Source organism: Narcine bancroftii, chromosome 3 (genome assembly GCF_036971445.1).
Source record: "Narcine bancroftii isolate sNarBan1 chromosome 3, sNarBan1.hap1, whole genome shotgun sequence".
In the NCBI taxonomy this organism is placed as follows: domain Eukaryota; kingdom Metazoa; phylum Chordata; class Chondrichthyes; order Torpediniformes; family Narcinidae; genus Narcine; species Narcine bancroftii.
This window is the reverse complement of record NC_091471.1, coordinates 103126529-103138851: the sequence shown is the minus strand read 5'-3', so window position 1 is coordinate 103138851 and position 12323 is coordinate 103126529.

The following is a 12323-nucleotide window of genomic DNA, read 5'->3' as shown; positions in this document are numbered from 1 at the left end:
TGATTACAATGTTGCCTCCACACAGCAGGATACCCAGACCAGATGTGCGACAATTATTCCTCCCCACTCCCCCCCCCCCCCCCATCGATCATGCCAATAACCCATGGGGCTACCATTTTGACCACCTCCAATAGTTCTTGAGGTCTGGCATCCATTCTCTTGTATGATTGTCTCTATCTCAGTGACTTTGGCAAGGTATTGCAAGGTTTTTACACATTGTGTAGTGCGTTTAACACTCCGCATGTTGAAAGTCGCTATTTTAATCTTCACTGTGGTTTATTGGAGTCTCCAGTTTGAAATCCTTACAGTCCAGTGCCAATCCACCTGAGACCTCATGCCCACTGCTTTGGTAAACTGCATCACTGTTTTTGAGCTCAGGTACAGGAGGTGATCTTGTTCTGGGAGCTGGTGGTGTCAATGGGGGGGTGGGGGGTGGATGCATCTGTGCTCCTGCGTTTCCATCTCCTGACTGACTTGTATTTTCCTTCTCCTGAAGCTGAGGGGTGATAGCTTCTGTACTGCTCCTTGTCTCCCTGAGCTGGTGGAGGTGGTGTTGACAATCTCTTCCCAGCTTTTGATCTCAAAGGGCTGGGGAATGCTGGGTGCTGTACATCCCTCAATCGGGCTTACTCATAACCCAGTGTCCTCCTTCTTTCCACTTCATCTCGGTGTCTCCTCTGCCTTTGTCTGGCAATTGTGCTGGCTTCATCCTCAGATAATAAGAGGTTTCTGGCTTCTGATTATGCCAAGATCCATTATTTTCCTGCTGTTTGTGGTATTGGTTGCCAGTTTCTTTCATGGGGATTTTTGGGTTTTCTTTCTTTTCTTGACAATCTGCCACTTTTCCTCCTCATCTCTCTTCTCCATCGACTCTGCCTCCTCGGAAAGGGCCTCTGGTCTCGTGGCTGTGGTTGGAGAGTTGAAGGTGAATGTGCTTGGGGGTCTCCTCACTCCCTGGGGTCTTGGTCTCTTCCTGGGTCTCTTTTGCAGTTGAAGTTGAGGGGGTGTTAACCTCGCTGGAGGTGGTGATATTGGCTATTTCTCCTCTTATTGCCTGTGCATGATTGGCTACAAGTTTTGGTCAGGCTCTGTGGAGGTGGCCTGGTTCCCGACACAAGTTTCAGGGCTTGCTTTCTGTACAGTTCTTGGTCTGCTAGCCTTCCTGCTGGCATTGGACTGCCACATCCTCAAGTTTGCTGCAGGTCCTGCACACCCTGGGCTGTCCAGTGTAGACCAAGTATCTACAGGTCTCTCCAATGTGAATACCAGGGAGGGTGGATGATAGTCCCTTTGCTGTCCTCTCTCAGCTTTACCTTCATTTGGTGTTTGCTGCTCCACATTCCAAACGTGTCTTTGACATCCATGCAAGTCCCTGGTTCCCTTGATGTAATGGCCTAGGAAGGTGAGCACGTCCATTAGTAGCATATGGGGATTGAACATGTGCACCATTATCACTTGTTTTTTCTTCTTTGGAAGGGTGAAAAGTGGCTGGACCTTAAATAGTGAGAATGGAGCCATGGTTCCTTTCTCCTGGAAGTCCCAGAGCATCCTCTGCTATCCCGCCAGGGTCTTGAATGTTACATCAAAGTGATTGCTACCTGCAATGTCCTGGAGGCAGTAATGTCCATCACCTCAAATTTGCAGCATTTCTTCAATATTTGTCTGATAAAGAGGTCCCGGGAAAATAGGAAGCCTTTGCTCATGTGCTTCACTGTCATCCTGAGAGTGTTCCTGATTTTTTGCCTTCCTGAGGTGTTTGTTGTTGTTGCCATCCTCATGAGGCTGGTGGAGATGGGTTTACTGCTGGGAAGGCTGTTACATTGGTCCCCCAATCAGCATGGATTTGCTCCTGCATCAGTAGGCCTGCTCACACCAGATGATTACTTCTTCTCCATTGGCCCACGCAGTTGTCTTCCTCTTCTTTTCTCTGCCTTCTTGATGAGATAGGTTGTCATGGATAGCTCAGAATGGATGAATTACATGTGATCTTAGCCAAAAGGCTAATTGTCATTGAATAAAGGCAACTAGGATAGCTTGAAAGAGGAGTTGGCCAAAGTTGATTGGAAAAGGACCATAGAAGGGCAGAGCAGCAATGGTAGGAGTTTTTGGGAATAATTAGAAAGATTCCAGATAATTTATTCCCAAAGAAGAATAAGGATCCCAAAGGGTGGATGAGGCAACCATGGGTGACCAGAGAAGTCAAAGATGGGATAAAAGCAAAAAACATAAAGCAAAATTAGCAGGAAGCTGGAAAATTGGCAAGCTTTTACAACCGACAAAAGGTGACATAAAAAAAAACTAAGAGGAGAAAGTATGAAATATGAAAGCTAGCCGATAACATAAAAGAAGACACCAAGATATTTTTCAAATATTTAAAGAGTAAAAGAGAGGAAAGAGTGGTCTTTGGACTGCTGCAAGATGGTGTAGGAGAACTGGTAATGGTCATTTTGCTATGGAGGACACCAGTTTGTGCCAGAAATTTGAGAGTCAGGGGGCAAAAGTGAGTGCAGTCACCATTTCTAAGGAGAAGATGCTGGGGAAGCTGAAGGTGGGTAAGTCACCTTCTCCAGACAGGCAACAATGCCGGGTTCTGAAAGAGGTAGATGAAGAGATGTGAATGCACGAGAAGTGATTTTTCAGGAATCGTTCAAGTCGGGAGTGGTCCTAGAGGACTGGAATATTGCAAATGGCACTAAATGCTTGAAGAAGGGAAAGAGGCAAAGGACAGCAAATTATAGGCCCGTAGCCTAACTTCAGTGGTTAAAGATTCTAGAGTTCATTATTAAGGATGAGGTTTTGTGGTACATGAAAGCACAAGGGAAAATAAGTGAAAGTCAGCATGGTTTCCTTCAGGGAGATCTTGCCTGACAAATCTTTTGGCGTTCTTTGAGGAAGTAATGGGCAGCACAGATGAAGGAGAGTCAGTGGACGTTGTTTACTTGGATTTTCAGAAGGCCTTTAACAACATGCTGCACATGAGATGACAGCAGTCTAGGGAATTACAGGGAAGGTACAATCATGGATAAAAGATTAGTTGACTAATAAGAGGCAGAGTGGGAATAAAGGGGGCCTTTTCTGTATGCCTACAGTGACCAGTGGTTCTCCGCTGGGGTCAGTAGTGGGTATACACTGCTGTATTTCGCACTTTAGGTAAAGGATTTAGGTGACGAAATTGGTGGCTTTGTGGCCAAGTTTGTGGATGCTACGAAGATAGGTGGAAGGGCAGTAGGTAGAAAGTAGAATAGGGAAGTATATAGTCAGGCACTTTGATAGAAGGAATAAAATAGACTTTTTTTAGAAAATGGAGACAGAAGCAGATGTTCAAAGGATTCCCTCAAGGTTAACTTCCAGGTTGAGCCAGTAGTAAGGAAGACAACTGCATGTGAGCATTCATTTCAAGAGGTCTAGAATATAAAAGCAAGAATATAACCCTGAGTCTTTGCAAGGCATTGATCAGACCACTTTTTTGAGTATTACAAGCACTTTTGGGCCCTATATCTATCATGGCAGTGATGGAGAGGGTTCAGAGTAGGTTTACGAGAATTATACCAGAATTGAGAGGGTTAACATATGAGGAGCATTTGATGGCTCTGAGCCAGTAACTCACTGGAATTTGGGTTGATGGGAGATGTCATCAAAACATACCAAATATTGAAAGGGCTGGATAGAGTGGACTTGGAGAGGATGTTCCAGGAATAGAAGATTCTAGGACCACAATCCACTGTCTCAGAGTAAAAGATCGTCCCTTTAGAACAGAGATGAGGAGACATTTCTTCATTCAGAGGGTGTGAATCTGTGGAATTCGTTGCCACAGTCAGCTGTGGAGGCCAATTCATTGGGTATATTTCAAACAGATTGATAAGTTCTTGATTAGTAAGTATGCCAAAGGTTATGGGGAGAAGGCAAAGAAATGATTTGAAAGGAAAATTATATTAGCCATGATTTGAATGGTGGAGCAGATTTGATGGGATAAATAGCTTAGTTTTGCTCCTAAGTCTTATGGTCTTATGATATGCAAACAAATTGACAAGACTGACAGGCCTTCGTGCTGGGGATGTTGTTGTAAGAAGAACTGTGACATTGGTTTACTTATCCTATCAATGGATTCAGGGGATTTTGCAGAGACCAATTTTAAAAAAAATTATTTTGTATTGAAGTTTAAACAAACATTTCCATAAGTTGTATCTCAGATATTATACATATATGTCCTATATTTATATTTTCCGCATTATATTCATCTGAGAGGTGGAACAACAGAACAAGAAAAAGGAGAAAACTATATACGAGTAGGGAGTGTTTTTTTATGACACAATCATTGATCTGTAAGAATAATGTCAGACCTATGAAGTATTATATAGTTAAACATTTTTTCCCAGTATGTTCCAACTTATAATTAACAGATGCTTTTATCTTCTCCTTTTTATAAATGTCCATTATAGTTTCCTTCCATGCGTTTAAAGTTGGGCTCTCCTGTGATAACCATTTCCTGTGTTACAGGCCCAGAGGACCCTAAAACCCAGCAGCAACAGAAATTCACCAAGACAAATGGTAACTTAAACAAAAATTACTTTTAATGTTCTTTAAACATAAAAACAGGATCAAACTTTTTTATTATTATCATAATGGGATTTCTGAGAGGATTTAATAAAATATAATTATTTTTCCACCCAAACTCCCTCCATTTCTGTGAACTGGAACTCTTCCATTGATACCTCCATATTATTGTCCATTCTTACTCAGATATCGTTATCCCTCCTTCCTTTTCCCATTTTGTTTTAATGTATGAAGATGAGTGTGTTTTAAGATTTGACAGACCTTTATATATACTTGAAATGATTTTACTATCATTATCTGAATTATATGCTTTTCAAAACAATTCTTTCAAACGTACTTGCTTTGGTTACATTTTTAACTCTCCTATTAACATAATGTTGCATCTGCAAATACCGACAAAAGTAATGTTTTTCTAATAAGTGTTTTGCTTTAAGCATTTCAAAACTGAATAGTCTTCCTTCTTTCATTATATTACAAAGAACTGTTATTCCTTTAGTTATCCAGTCCTTAAATCTAGCATCCAATTTATTCGGTGTGAAATCCAAGTCATACACATATGTAAAGGTTAAAATCCTGTGGTTTTGATTCTTAGTTAATTTTGTGCCTATCTCTTTAAGAAAAAGTATTGTTTGTCATATTACCATGGTAACTATGATAATATGTCATAATATCTGGCAGACTAAGAGCTTGCATCTCATTCTTCAATGAACTATGAAGGAGATGTGAGCTCAAGATCATTTTCTTTGAATTTGTCTTATTTTGTCTTATTTCTTGTATATCTCTTTAAAATTAAATAGTGTTATATCTTTAAATATAACCAAATGCTTTGTTTATTCAACATTATCTTAGTGCTAAGTTATGCAAAATGTTTATCTGTTTTATCAGTTAATTAAAGGTACTTAAAGTTGCATTTACAAGTTTGGTTTATTTGATTAATAAGATAGTAATTCGGATTATCATCCCCACATTTCCTTGAAGATGACATGTTTTGAAATTAGGAAATACTAGATCCTGGAAATTGTTGTCTATAACATACCATTTGAGAATTGCAATATCTCCCTTTTATAGTAGTTTTCCACATTTTAAGAGTTCATTTCACCCATGGATTATCAGTACTATTTATGTATCTTTGTAGGTTGTTATCAGCCAAAATTGCCTTCATGGGGATGGAAAGTATCTTTTCTTGAGCATCATATGTTGGGTTACACCAGAGTATCACAACTCTCAATTGTGCTGCAAAATAATAATCTTTAAAATAGGCCCCAACCTCCTCCTTCCTTGGCTAATTGCTGTTTCGTGATGAACTCTAGGCCTTTTATATCTTTTTAAATATTATTTTATTTATATTTTCAAATCAACATGAAAATATGAAATTCATCAAATACATAAGAGAAACATAATCTTAACATTCGATGTTGATTTTGAATAAAAAAAGAAAAAAATAACGAAAAAGAAGAACAAGCTCTAACCCTCATCCAGGGGGAAAAAAAGGGAAAGAAATAGTCAATAGAACTGAAGAGAGAAAAGAAAAAGGGACAAGAAAAGAAAAAAAAAAAGGTTTCATTGGATTCATTAATCTCCTGCCAAGGGATGAATATCCTGACTTACCCGGAATACCAGGTGGTTCCCAGATGCAGGGGGCTGAGGGGTGGAAGGCATCATTAAGAATGTACTCCTAAGTGTTGAAGATATGGACTCCAAATCCTTTAGAAAAACATTGTATTTTTTCCTAAGGTTATAAGTAATTTTCTCCAGGGGAATACAAGCATATATTTCTGCTTTCCAATGAGTCATATCTAGGTGGATATCAGATTTCTAGGTGACCACTATATACTTCCTGGCCACTGCCAATGCGATCTTTACAAATTCTAATTGGTGTTTTGACAGCTTCATTTTAGGTCTTGCATCTGCTGTATATCCCAATATAAACAATTCCGGTATCTGTACAAATCGAATCTTAGTGATTTGTTCAAGATTTCCCAAAACTTCCCAGAAAGGCCTCATCTTGGAACATGACCAGGTTGAATGCAAAAAGGCTCCTGTTTCTTCGGGGCATCTAAAACATTGATCTGATATTTTTGATTTTAATTTGTGTAATTTTTGCAGTATAAGTTATAGTTGGTGCAAAAAATTGTATTGCGCCAATCTATACCTTGCATTAAAAGTATTGGTCATGCTGTCCCAACATGTTGAACCAGATTTTTTCATCAATCAGTATACCCAAATCTGTCTCCCATCTTTGTCTAGATTTATGTAACCTCTGCTTCAGGACACCCATTTGAAGTAGGAAATACGCTTTTGAAATAAATTTCTTTGTAGTCACCTTCTGAACCAGAGTGATCTTGGCATATATATCTTGATAATATTTTATCCCATTCATTGAATCAATTTTGGTTAATCGCTATTGGTAGGGTCTGAGCTGAGATTAAAGAAAAATGAATTAAGTTCCATCTTATAATATCTTTCTTATTTGTTTATATATAGGCAGATAATTGCATTCTAATAATTTTGCCAAATCTTTTGGCATATTAATGCACAAATACCTAACAGAATCTGTTTGCCATCTCCAGAGATATCTACTTTCAATTTCTTTTGGCGGGCTATAGTTATATGCTAATCTTGCATCAATTTAGGTAAAGAGTATGTTGGTTGTCCAAAATTCATCAAAATTTCATCTGCATAACAGGGCAATTTATGCTCGGTCCCTTTAATAGTAATTCCTTTGATATCCTCATTCTGCCTGATGTATTGAGCTAATGGTTCCAAATATAATGCGAAGAGTAGTGGTGACCATCTACAATCCTATCTCGTACCCCTTTCTAGTATACAATTTGATAAATATCCATTAATTTTAATCCCAGCAGTAGGATTGTCATACAGTGCCTGTATAGTTTTAATAATTGTATCATTTGAAGACTTTATTTAAAATTTTATAACATGAATACAATAGAGAATTACATTTAAAGAAAAATTTTAAAAAATTAAAATGATATGATTACAATATTACATCAGAAAACTACACAAAATAACCCCCCCCCTGTTAATTGTAACACAATATTAATAGTCTAACTTAAAATTAGTCCAACCCTCCCCCTCCAAAATAAAGAGTGAAGAGATAATAAAATTAACAATATTATATATGGAAAAAAATACCCACTTACAAAAAAAGAGATAAAACTTAACCTAAAAAAAATTCTAACAACAAAAAAAAATTGTCAATACTAAAATATCACGCTTAAACATATATTTAAATCAAACTTAAATGCATATAATTAGCAAACGGAGTCCACTTTAACTTATAAAAAGACATCTTATCCTGAATTGAAAAAGATATCCTTTGCATAGTCAAACAAAATTTCATTTCCAAATACCACTTATCTAAAGTTAGTATATTTCTATCTTTCCAAGTAAGTGCTATACATTCCTTAGCCACGACTAAAGCTAAATAGATAAATGAAATCTGATAATCCTCTAAACCTAAATCAATTAATGATTGCATGTTCCCTAATAAAAATATATCGGGATCTAATACAAGATAAACTGTTAAAAATAGATTGAATACCTTTCCAAAACTGTTGCAATCGATCACAAAGCCAAACAGTATGCAAAAAAGTATTGGCCGTCTGATCACATCGAAAACAAGAATCCAACTTACTAAAACCAAATTTTTAAATTTCTCCGGCGTAAAATATAGCTGATGAATAAAATTATAATTAATCATCGCTAGTCTAGCATTAATTAATTTCCGAATACTATTCTGACAAATTTCCATCCAAGCTTCTTCAGCTATTTTATGTCCTAAATCTTTTTCCCATTTCAACTTATCTTTATTCCAGTCTTTTTTACTATCAATTTCTTGTAAAATACAATACAAATCAGATATATATCCCTTTTTTGGTATTGAAAGTACATATTCTTCAAAACTAGATTCAGGCAATAAAATCATATGTCGACCACATAACTGTTTTACAAAAGATCTTAATTGATAATATACAAATATAGAATTTGCACTAATACCATATTTCCTTTGTAATTCGTCAAAGGAACAAAAACATCCCTCAGAAAAACAATCAGATAAATTTTTTATTCCCTTCTTTTCCCATTGTTTCAAAGTGGCATTGGAGACCGTAAAAGGAACAAGTTGATTATTATATAATGGCAATCTTCCAGAATATATATTTTTAAGTCCCAATTTTTAAAGTTTACTTGTCCATAAATTCAATAAATGTTTCAATATTGGCACATCATAAGTTCGTAATAAATTTTTATTCCATCGAAACAAAAACTCATGAGGAAATTTTTCTAAAATAACCGCCATTTCTATCTTTACCCAACTAGGTGGGTCGTCCATATTCATTAATGCACTAAGAAATTTGAATTGAGCTGCTTCATAATAATGCTGAAAATTCAGTAATCTTAAACCTCCAAATTGAAAATCCCACATCAATTTTCTCATTGCTACTCTCGGAAATTTTCCCTTCCATAAGAATTCTCTAATCGCTTTATATAAATCCTTAAAAAAACTTTTTAAAAAAAAATAAGGAATTGATTGAAATAAATATTGTATTCTAGGAAAAATATTCATTTTTATAGTATTAATCCTCCCTAGTAAACCCAAAGGTAGATCCACGATATTGGTGTATAAGAAGAAACCTGTAAAGGATCTTTATCTTTTTTTGGTATAATCGTAATTATTGCGTTAGAACAAGACTCAGGTAATTGAAAAGTATTGTAAATTTGTTGTAATACATTCTTATAAATAGAAAATACATCAGCATAAAAAACTTTATAAAACTCTATAGAAAACCCATCTTCACCAGGTGCCTTTCCATTCGGCATGTCTCTTATTGCCCTTTCTATTTCATCTTCTGTAAAAGGTTTATCTAACTCTTGTCTGTCTTCTTGATTCAATTGTGGCAAGTTAATATTTTTCAAGAAAGAATCTATTGCATCTCCAGTTACATCTTTACATTCCGAAGTATTCAATTGTTTATAGAAATTACAAAATTCCTCATTAATCTCCTTTTGATTAAAAGTAATACCTGATTTCTTTTTAATGGCTGGTATAATCCTAGATAATTGTTCCTTTTTTAATTGCCATGACAAAACTTTATGAGCTTTTCACCCCATTCATAAAACTTATGCTTAGTTCGATTCATTAAACATTCAAACCGATATGTTTGTAATTCATTATATTTAAATTTTAAATTAGTTAACTGATTCTTTTGCGATTCGGTAGCATGTTTTTGAAATTCTTTTTCAGTAGCAGTTATCTTTTTCTCTAAGTCTTCAATCTCTTTAATTCTCTCCTTCTTTACTTTAGAGGCATAACTGATAATTTGTCCTCGCAAAAAAGCTTTCATTGCATCCCATAAAACAAAATGACTAGAAAAATAATTGTATCATGTAAACTAAATCAATGTAAAACTCTGAAGAAAATTCCAATTAAACCAAGTCAAATGCCTTTTCTGCGTCCATGCAAATAACTATTGCTTTAATTTAATTTTTTTTGTATATGATCCATAATGTGAAGTGCCCTTCATATATTGCCTTGTGTTTGGTGTTTCAAAGTTTTCTACTGCCTTGAGGTGCTTTTATAAGTCAACCAAGTTTCTGAAGTTTGCAAGAATTACTGCTCTCATGAACTTTGTGCCATTTTGCATTCGTAACCATACAAGATGCGCATCCTCAAACCAACACAGTCCCCGTGCACTGAGACACTAATGAGTTGTGTCATTGTTGTCTGCTTTCTTCAAGTGGTGGATCCTGGGAATATGGAAGTTGTCTGTGTTTTCCACAGGTTTCATCATAGACCATTATTGTCTGAGGTCAGAAATGTACAACATGGGGAGGTTGGTAGAATATATTTGTTTTGTGCCCATCATCTTGAATGTTTCAGTGAGTGAGCAGACAAAGTTTGGTCAATAATTAAGAATTAAGAACTATAAGGTTTAATTTGGGTTAGCAATTGAACAATAAACTAGGTAATCTCTTGACAGAGCTTGGGTCCAATGGTAAGGAGCTCCCAGATAAATGAACACTTTGCTCTACACACACACAATCCAGCCAACTTGACTTCCCTCTTCTACCATAGTCATTGATAAATATAGCATAGATGCAACCCATCACCCATTATCTGCATCAGCTACATATTTTACACTAACTCAATGTTGATCCATTTTCTACTCTCATGTTTTCATCATCTCTCCCCAGATTCATCCACCTCACTCCAGGGGCAATTTAAAATGGCTAATTAACCAACCAACATGCATGTCTTTTGTGCTCTGATGCACTCAGGAAATTGGTGCAACCAAAGGAAACCCATGCAGTCAGGAAAGGAATGTGCAGCCTCCACAGTGGCACCTGTGGGTAATAGCAATGCAGTTTATTGCTATTTTAGCAAAGGTGATAAGCCAGTTTTTCTAAAGAATGATAGTACACGCTGTTTCAGACAATTGCAGAGAACCAACAGAATGGGACTGATTTACTTGCATAAACCATCATTTGAAAAGAACAGATAGAAACATAACTGCAATTTATAACAGTGAAGATTCAATTTAAGTATATGGAGGATTTTTACAATTCTCAATAACATCTCTAAATTTCTCATGCATCAAGGCATGGTTAGCATTGAGGTTAGTGCAACGCTATTATAGTGCCACCAATTCGGACCAGGGGTTCGGATCCTGCGCAATCTGTAAGGAATGCTCTCCCCATTTCAGTGTGGGGTTTCCTCTGGGGGCTTCGGTTTCCTCCCACCATTCAAAACATACTGGGGATTGTAGGTTGATTTGGTGCAATTGGACGGCATGTTACCGTACTATTTATCTAAAAAAAATTGCTCTTCTTCATTTAACTTTGCACTCGAGTAAACTTGTTGCAATAATAACTTTTGAATGTAGTTGGATATTCACTTAGAAATGTAAGGAAGGAGTGGAAATAGAACAATTTGTGTTTAACAAAATCCTGGCATGATCACGGAGGGCCGAAAGCAGTATTGAAATTGCTCATTAATGCAGTGTATCTCTTGATGTTATGAACGAAATATTTGTTTTTTTTTCTGTATTGTATAATGTTGCTACCATAAAGACAATCCCTAATTTGTAATGAGATAACGAAAATACAAGGTATGCGCTGCTTAACGTCCGCTCGGGCAACATCCGACGGCATATACGTCCATCCATTTCCCACACTAATCCTACTGTCCTGCTCCCTCCTCACAGTCCTGTGTCGGTCCCAAACTGATCCCACTGCCCTGCTCCCTCCTCACAGCCCCGTGTCGGTCTCCTCACTGATCCCACTGCCCTGCTCTCTCCTCACAGCCCCGTGTCGGTCCCCTCACTGATCCCACTGCCCTGCTCCCTCCTCACAGCCCCGTGTCGGTCCCCTCACTGATCCCACTGCCCTGCTCCCTCCTCACAGCCCCGTGTCGGTCCCCTCACTGATCCCACTGCCCTGCTCCCTCCTCACAGCCCCGTGTCGGTCCCCTCACTGATCCCACTGCCCTGCTCCCTCCTCACAGCCCCGTGTCGGTCCCCTCACTGTACCCACTGCCCTGCTTTCTCCTCACAGCCCCGGGTTGGTCTCCTCACTGATCCCACTGCCCTGCTCCCTCCTCTCAGCCCCGTGTCGGTCCCCTCACTGATCCCACTGCCCTGCTCTCTCCTCACAGCCCCGTGTCGGTCCCCTCACTGATCCCACTGCCCTGCTCTCTCCTCACAGCCCCGTGTCGGTCCCCTCACTGATCCCACTGCCCTGCTCTCTCCTCA